Raw genomic sequence first — 9,949 nt, 5'->3', positions numbered from 1 at the left:
ATGGAATGCATTGTAATGGATGTTGCATTGTAAAAAATGTGTTGTAAAGGTAAGCGTTGTAAAAGTATGCGTTGTAACGTCATACATCCGGGGACGAGGATGTCAAGGGTTAAAGGTCTTAACACTGCAAGTCTACAAAGATCACATAATTGTAGTCATTTTTTTATTATGAGCCAAGACTGAATCTCTGAGTTTAGGGCTAATAGTAGATCACAAACCTCAGAGTCAGGACCCAATCGGAGCCCAGTCTCTGATGTGCTGGGTTTTATATGGACCACTCTCCCTCAACATTACACCTTTGTAAACCCTGTTTCCATAAAAATCCCAACCCACATTGGGCCATCCAATGCCACTATCCTGCAGTAGATAAAAGAGAAATGCAGTCATTGAGGCCGAGGCATGAAAGGATGGGACAGGTGATCTGAAATTCAGAAACCCAAACTCAAGCACCATTATAAGGAAAAGGGATGCCACGAGAGCGGAAGAGATTGGTTTAGAAGAAAGTCTTGCCGGTGGCAGTAAGATGATTGGGTTGTTAGCTTGAACCTTCATGAATGAGTGTTTGTTGGAACTAACAATGCACATTGCTAACACTCAAGTGGTTGACTGGTTTTAACTTCTAGATCAAAACTGTCAAAATTAGCAGGCGAATAAGCCAGATGGGCAACATTATCAACATCAGAAGAGATAAAGCTTGAAAAGAATAGCAAAGGCAAATCCCAGGGCTCACAGTTGGGTCATTCAATGTTGGCCTTAAAGATAACTGGAACAGGGATTGTGGCAAGAAGGACTACCCAAAAACACAACATAGCGCTATGATGAAAATGAGCCCACTATTGTCAGTTTTGGATGGCAAGCAAACCCCGCAATCCTCTCAAACGGGCCCTTCAGGCAGGAGTTTTTCTATAACTAGGTAGATGGGCAGAGGATCAAAATCTTTACCTACTTTTTCTCACAGGTATGTCCATGCATTGGTGACAAGGTCAACAGAAGAGTCGTTTGGTAATATGTAGTATTACATTTTTATCTAAGCATATATTCGTCTCAGACACAAACTTTAGTATATTTGATCTATGTGTCTCCTTTCTTGTGAAAGTCATGACCACTATTAACACATTCTAAGTTCCCATTTTCTTCTTCATACCACAACCCCTTAGGTAAATCTCCAACCAAAGCTCAAGGCTCTTTCTCAAACTCCAGTACACCACTCGCCCTATCAGATAACTCCACCTCCACTGCCTGGACCCCTTACTTGGTCTGCCTTCGACAGTGTGCCTGTCCCAAAACCCCTAACTCCTGCATCTGGCTTACTCAATACAACTCGATGACCCTGCCTCTCAACCCTCACATCAATACCTCCTGCCGATCGCCCAAATAATGGTCACAGATTCCCTTTGAATCACTCGTTGTTTATCTTACACTCCAGACAGGACAACTAACTATGATTATGGGAGCACGTCCCCATCCTGACCATCATCCCAGTAGCAGTTAGCCCACCTTGCGGATGCTTCAACATTTCCCCACCTCCCTCCTGTCAGTACTACTTTGGATTTCTGCTCCAATCAACCCAGTACCCCTTCCCTCAGCCCTTATCTGCAGTCATTGCCTCAACCCCATCTCTTTTAAGGCTACTCTAACTAAACCATAAATCCCTACTAATCCCACACAGATCAGACAACCTCACTGTCTGACTTGTTAGACTTGCTGTCCTCCTGTTGAAAAAATCTGGTCCAAACTAGACTTTTTAAGTGGAGAAATCAGCTCATTGTTTGAGTTGAAACTCATTAACCTCACAACCTTAAATACTAATAAGTTATTTACCTCTACGACTACTCAGGACCAAGAAGAAAACCCCATTAACAAAGCATGAACCTCCCGTCCTGGACACACAAAAAATGAGTGGCCAGAGAGATCTGGGTGCGATCTCCCAGAAGAGGAAATTGTCTTAGTAACAGAATATTATAACCATTAGTAATCACCAATCCCTAAACACAAATGACATCCATGTCATTGAAGGTAACATAAAACGATTGCTCCAGAAACAGGAGAGAAAAAAACACAATAACCATATCATTTTTTTGATCTCTCCCTCTCACTCTCCATCCCACCTCAGTAACTAAAACCAAGCTCAAATGCATTCTTCTAAATTGCAGATCTGAGGCACAAGAGGCACAGAGAAAGCCCAAATAGCATGTTTACATGGCATAGGCAACCTATTCCTAACAGGCCCCTGCCTCAAACACTCCTCTGTTCCTCTAATCAACATTCTGGTGCCGCATAGAATGAGATAATAAGAATGGATCGTGAGGGCAGATTCTATGGCAGACTGGCAGCCGTACACAAAGAATCGATACAACTCAAATGCTTCACCATGGAGACTGTCTACATTTGAATGCCGGTAAGTGTAATGATACACACAACACACTCCAACTCCCATAACCCCCCAAGATTCACATCAGCCAACATCTTCTGGGGCACAACCAAATCTTCATAGAAAAAACTTATAGACAATGTCACTGAACAATCCGTCTCAGACTCCCACAAATCTGTATGGGAGATTTCAATCCCCGCCAGGGCAATCTGTTTGAAACTCCATTAGCTCAGCTGAAGACTTTCCTAAAGAATAACGCCCCAGTGCAATTCTGTTTTACCCCATCCCATATAAAAGGTTCTATTCTTGACTTGCTGATTGTAAATCAAGAAACAATTTCCAGTTAGTCCCTGTCTTCGATTGATTGAGCGTATAACTCCCTTGCTCTTTTTTTCTCTAAACATTTAATAGAGCTATTTCAAGAGGCCAAGCTTTTAAACCAAAACGTTTATCCAGAAGCACAAGACAAATCAACTCCAATGAACTATCGTCTAGAATTAGATTACCCCTGCCACTCTCCTGCAAATTGTTAATGGATAGGTAGTTTACCAATTATCACAATGTTGCCATGTCCTATACAGTTGATAAACTGGCCAAATTAAACTCTGGAGACTAACAATCAAAGTCTGTGCTCAATGGTACAATGAGGACCTAAATGAAAGAAGACAACTGACCAAGCGAACTGAGGTGGAGGCAAAACTACTCAAACTTGAATCTGTCATTACTCCTCTCTGAAAGATGCAAAGTCAGCATTTTTGTGGGTAAGCCACCAACGTTAGAGTTCAACTTGACCAGGCGAGAAACCGCCTCAAAAAAGTATTCAACATTTTCAAGAGACAGAGTAACCCTACGCCGAAACCCCATGCCGTCTCCTCCACAGAAAATTGCGAAGATCTATCCTATTTTTTTAAAAACATTTTTATTGGCATTTTCTGTAATTAAGTACATCTCATCAGTTTTGGTGGCATAGACATAAAAAGATATATCACATACATGTTACTCCTTGACATGAGGCCGAATATCTGCGTGGTCTATAGCCTCTCGTACAGTCTCAGATTAGTGATAGTTCTAAGGAGCAAGTAGGGAGGCAGTATCAGCATTCATGCAAGGCTGCCTATGTTGTGTGTTGGGATGTGAGACGTGCTCTCTCAGTTAGCACTATATCATAAGGGTTGTTATGTGCCAGTATTAACATAAACTTAAACTTGACGCACTGCACCGGCTCCCAGTTAAGAAAAGAGTTATGTTTAAGACGCTACTTACTTGTCATCGTATCTCTCAGAATACAGGCTCGTATATCTGAGAGACCTGGTCACCAGGTAGGATGTATGACGTTACAACGCATGCTTTTACCACACATGCAGTTACAACGCAATTATTACAACGCAAACCTTTACAACGCATCACACTTGGGGGTGCTGGATAGTGAATAGTTGTATTTCCTATTCCAATTCCAGTCCCCGTGGACACTAGGGAAGGTGTTGGATAGTAAATTAAAACTATTCCTTATCCTAGAGCGCCCCCCAGTGTAATGCGTTGTAATGGTTTTCGTTGTAATACATGCGTTGTAACAGCACTGCGTGGTAAAAGTTGCGTTGTAAAGGTTGCATACCCACCAGGTATGTTCCAAGAAGGTCTCTTAGATCCAGCGGGACTGGCCAGATGGTAATCCCAAAGGTAAAGGAGGCAAAAATGGGAGGTCGCTCTTTCCGGGTCCTGGCAGCTCAGAACTGGAATTTACTCCCTTTATCACTTAGGCTAGAAAGCTCGGAAGCTAAATTTAGAAAACGGCTGAAGACATACTTGTTCACTGCCTAGTACAATCTGGTCTGCTGATGCGTCTCTTCCCTTTCTTCTCACTCAGCGCGGGGACACGCCGAGATGGCGTAACCATGCGCTTTATAAATCTCTTTATTATTATTATTATTAAACAAACCCAGGAGACAGAACTGGGATACTCTGTGTCTTGTATTGCTCCATTTGGTGGTAGCCGTCTAATTGTTGCAGTATGATATGGTGGATAGGTAGGCATGCGCAGGTGAGAGGGGGGGAGTGTCAGGGTCGCCCTTGTGTGGAGTGTAGCTATGGCCTGCTTATGCCTGCCAGTTGTGACCCGCCGGGCATCTGGCCACTCTGAGAGGTACCTTGGGCTGCCCCAGGGGTAAGGTGTGCCCTGGGAGAGAAGATCTATCTTATTTCTTTACTGAGAAAATTAAAAAGGGCATACTGTTGTTACCAACAATTCCAGCTATTTCCCTACTCTTTTCTCTAACCCTCGAGGATGTAAATCTTCATTTACCTTTCTGTTGATATTAATAATTGCATGAATACATTTTTATACTTGCTTAAAGCACGCTAAGGTCTTACATTTTTTGAACATTTATACATTAATTAAATGCATGCCATCTTGTTATCCCGAACAGTCAGAGACGGTTTAAGGCATGGGCAGAGTGGGCAATTCTCCAGGGCCCCTATATTTCTTGGGGCCTCCTGATAGAGTGAGTAGAACAGTAGAAATATCTGCAATCATACGTTTCTCAAAAAACTGTTTATTTTTCTAGTTTGAAAGCCGAGCCTGCTTCACCGAACTTGAGACAGATTTACTAAGGGGTTGCAAGGGTGTTTACATTCCAGCACAAAAGGTATTTTGACCTTGAAAAGTGCCCTTATCTCGGTGTAAATAAACGTTTGCTACTTTGCATTACTTTGCAACACTTTGCATCAAGTGGGCCTGCCTTCGGTGTAATTATTGAAGATTAGCACAAGCACCCATAGTTTTTTACACAAGCCCAATCTACTAAGATCTGGGCTTTCCCTAAAAAAAAAATAACACCTCCACGAAGCAGTCATTAAAAGAGACAAATGTTTTAACTTCTCCAAACTTCCCACACATTGCTTGTGTGTTGCACTGTACCGCAGACATACAATGTGTGGAATGTTTCAGAATTTGTCTATGCACAGGATTTTCTACAGGAAGAGTATCCTAACAGTACAATTCCTATGCTAGACAGCACACCTACAGCAGTGCACTGCACTGGGTAGCCTGTTTGTGCACCAGTGCGGGGGTAGTGAGCAAAAGTGGCCATTTTTAGGTCTCGTCTGGGACAGCGCATGCACTATAACTTGTGAGACATTTTATTAGCTTACAGTGGGCTTAGAACCAGACTATTGTTTATCATAGGCTCGCTGCATCATCACTCTCATTTCGTTGCTTCAGTACATGCCGCCTTCACTTTCTCTTTGTGTGTTTGCTCCTCCCCTGGAGCATGGTCCAAGTACTTGTGTCCTTCCACTGATATTTTTTAGGTGCTACTTTTTTCTGGGCGTTTAGGTACTCAAAGAGAGTGCATGTTTTTCAAATGTCTCCATCATGTACTTCTCTCCCCTTGCTCTCCTTGCGCCACAACCCACTTGTCTGTCTGCTTTCTCCCACCCTCTACCTACCAAACTCTCTTGTCCATCTGCTTGCCCCCATTCTCTCCCTCTCATCATCTGATGGTCTGCACGCCCCCCAGCGCATCCCTCCTGCCCTCTGTTGTCTATTTTTCTGCTCCCAGTCCCATCCTGATTGCTCATCTGCTTCTGCTTGCCCCCCGCCCCTTGCCTCCCTTGTTGTGTTGCTTCCTGCCCCCACTTACAGCATGCAATAAAAAAAGTGGAATGAGGTGGCCAGCACTGGCAGTGTGTCAGCACTTTTTCCCACACACCTTCACTTGTTATTTTATGTTATGTTATAACAATAATTGTGCGCTCTACTACCCGGAGGTGTCTAGGCGCTCACGGTCTGCCATGCTGTTTCAGGAAATGCTAATTTCTAAAAAGCCATGTCTTGAGCTGTTTCCTGAACTCAAACAGGGATGACGTCTTCCTAAGGGAGAGTGGAAGGGCATTCCATTCCTTTATGGTGTTGTAGCTGAAACTCTTCCCTCCCGAAATAGTCCTTTTGATTATAGGGGTGGACATCAGCTAGGCATTAGCTGAATGGAGCTATCCGTTGGGAGAATACCAGGTAAAAAGGTCCAAAAGAAATTGTGGTCCTTCTCTATGCAATGCCTTATGTGCAATGCAAAGAGCCTTACATTTTATCCGCTGACCAACTGGTAGCCAGTGCAATTCCTGAATGTCTTCTCTGATAGACTGGTATTTAGGGACATCCAAGATCAGTTTAGCCGCGGCGTTCTGTACTGCTTGCAACCTTCTAAGTAAATTGGATTGTAAGTTAAGATACAATCCATTACAGTAATCCAATTTAGATAAGACAAGGGAGGTCAGTACTGTTTTTCTGGTATTTATGGGGATAAAAGGAAACATTTTACGTACAATTCTGATAGTGAGGAAGAAGGAGGACACCACCTTAGAAACGTGGGACTTCATATTGAGTTTTTCATCTATGATGACACCCAAATTCTTTGCCTTGGCTACTGGTGTGGGAGTAGGCCCCAGTGTGTCTGGCCACCAAACTGGTGACCACTGAGGAGAACGTTTCCGAATAGCACCACCTCAGTTTTCCCTGAGTTCGACTTCAAGCAGTGCCTACCCATCCAGGTGCTCAGGGTGACCGTACAGTCATGAAGTTTGATGGAGTAATTGATGTCCTTTTCCACTGCTGAAATAACCAACTGAGTGTCCTCGGTATACGAGGTGGGCATGAAATCAATGCTTCTAATCAAGGAAGCTAATTCGGAAACATAAATATTAAAAAGTGTAGGGCTTAACGCGGACCCCTGGGGCATTCCACATAGCAGAATGAAAGGTGTAGATTTAAAATTGCCCAAATGAACAGATTGAGTTCGATCTGAAAGGAATGAGGTTAAAAAGCAAAGGGCACTTCCTCCTACCCTATGGTTTTTAAGCGTTCAACCAAAAGCGTATGGTCCACGTGATCAAATGCCGCGGACAGGTCGAGGAGAATGAGGGTTGCAGACCCTCTACCATCTACTGTCTTGCAGATTTCCTCAGTAGTTTTTATTAAAGCCGTCTTGGTACTATGACCCGCTCTGAAACCAAATTGACTCTAAGATTTTATTCTTTCCAATGAAGGTGGAGAGTTCAGTATTTAACAGTTTCTAAAATAAATTTGCGGGAAGTGGGAGCCTTGCGATAGGACGGTAGTTGGTTGGATCTGTTATGTCCAAGTACGTTTTTTTTAAAGAGGTAGGTACATGCCTGCTTCCATATCGAAGGAAGAGTCCTTGAGAAAGCATCAGATTAAATATGTTAGTTAGCAGTGGACTAATAATATGACTGATGCTTTGAAAGATCCTAGGGGGACAGGGCTCATCTGGGGATCCTGATTTAGTTGTTGTGAGAAGTGTAGCTATTTGAACGGAGAAGGCCAAGGAGAAATCTAAAAACGACACTTTGCCTGTAGCTACTTGTACGGTGTCATTAGCGATTGATTTGTGCTTGACAAATTGGTCATATATTTGGTCCACCTTGGATTTAAAGAAGTGCGCAAGAGTGTTACAAAATGTTTGATTGGAGTTGGCTTTGTCATCCTTGGGTTCTGAAGTTAGGTTTTTTATCGTCTTAAAAAGTTCCTTACTGAAAGTACTGGCCTTTTCAATTTGCAACATAAAGTACTGGCTCTTTTCAGCAATTAACTTTTTCTTGTAGTCTGCCAGTATGGCTTTGTATAGATCTTTTCTAATGCCTCATAGTGTTTCCTCCATCTTCTTTCCTGCCTTCTGCATGCTTGTTTATCTAATCGTAGGGCCTCCGAGAACCAAGGGGCTGATGGCACTTTCCTGTTTTAATTTATCACTGTAGTAGGTGCTACAAGAGCAAAGTTGGACTCCAGCCATGCTCTGTAATTTATGGCTGAGGCTTCTACTTCCCAGTTCAGAGCAGGTAGGCTTTGTACTAGTTGGTTTTCCAGTGCACTCTAGTCAATTTTATGCCATAGTCTGCTGAGGGTCTTGCTGCTAGACGTATTACCAATATGAGATAGGGGCAGATTATAACTAAATAAGACAGCATAGTGGTCAGTCCAGGTCAGGGGGAGAGTATATATCTTAGAGATGACTGGGATATTAGTGAACAGTCCATCTAAAGTGTGTCCTGCTTAGTGGGTGGGATAATGTATTAGCTGCTGAAGTCCTAATTCTGATGGAACGTCAAGGAGCTCCCGTGTGTCCCTATCATCTAGTAGATCAAGATGAATATTCAGGTCACCTAGGATAGTGAAAAATTTAGATTGAAACCCTAATTCTAATAGAGGATTAACCTTAGTCAAGAAGCTATTTCTGGGGCCAGATGGGCAGTATATTAGTATTCCATTAAATGTTTCTTGATCAAGAACAGAGATTTTAAAATGGATTGCCTTGCATTCTGGTGTAGGTACCAGTGAGCAATGTGTATTGAGCTCGCTCTTATGAATAATTGCAAGCCTCGCCCTTTTTAGGTCTCGCCTCTCAATGCGCATGCGCATTGAGCGGAGCGAGACTATAGGGGCTTAAACAAGGTTTAACTACACTGGCGATTTGATGGTGTGCCCGTGCGCTTTTAGGTGAATGCGCAAGCGCATTCACCTAAAATGCGCGTGCACATCATCAAATCGCCATCTGTACCCCAGCAGCTCTTCCCGCTCCGCCCCACAAGCTTCCCCCACCATGTCTCTCCCTCATCGCCGCTCTCCCCGCTCCGCCCCCTGCTGCGGCCGTGTCGTATTTCTCCTTCCCCCTCCCCATAGCAATGCCCTCCGTCTTGTCTCATTTGTAGCCCTTTGTCTGCGCGTTAACATTTCACACGATTGGTATTTTAAGGTCAACCGACACGTGATCTTCAAAATGCCTCTTCAAAAACTTTTGGTAATCTGCATCAACTCATCAGATCAATGCGGTTTGCATCACAGAGCACTATACTTACAATTTTGGGAACTCCTTGCGCAACCCTTCGTTTCCAATGAATGATGGCCCCACCATATGCCAACAGTCCCTGCAGCCTCATAATATGGGTTATCATTATTGTGTCTTAGTACGCTCTTACGATTAACCCATTCCGTCCCTTTAAACACTTTTCTACCAAAGACAGCTAGGCGGGCACTCACGTGACGAAGTTGGGAGGTCCCCTTTTTTTCACTCTAAAGCTCACACGGAAGTGATGAGCCTTCACCAGATGTACTAACATGGTCGCCATTGCCCGGAGCTCGCCCTGAAGTTAAGCACAAGCCTTTTCTGTCAACTTCGCCACTACAAGCCGGAGATGCACCCCTCACATTTTTGTCACGCAGTAACACTTGAATTAGCACTGTACCTGCAACTTCACTGGGGCTCCTTGTATCACTAGCTGCATCTCCGCCACACAAGTATTTCAGCACTAATCTGCCACAATTTACCGGTACGGTATCATTGCTCAAAAGTCAAGGCTGCCCTTACGGACTGTACCTGAAGGCTTTTATGATGCCGCACAACGAATAGACTGCGTTTACTCACGGGCCCACGTTCACACAACTCTACAGAGGCGATTATTCCCAACGCGCTTTCGCATCTCATTTACACACTGTCTCTCTCCCAGGAGCACACTGAAACAATTCTCCAGCGTTAAAAGCTACAATTGTTCATTTTTATAAAAATCATT

This window comes from Lissotriton vulgaris, chromosome 5, assembly GCF_964263255.1.
Source record: "Lissotriton vulgaris chromosome 5, aLisVul1.2, whole genome shotgun sequence".
Classification (NCBI taxonomy): Eukaryota; Metazoa; Chordata; class Amphibia; order Caudata; family Salamandridae; genus Lissotriton; species Lissotriton vulgaris.
The sequence above is the reverse complement of the archived record's forward strand: the minus strand, read 5'-3'. Positions refer to the sequence as shown.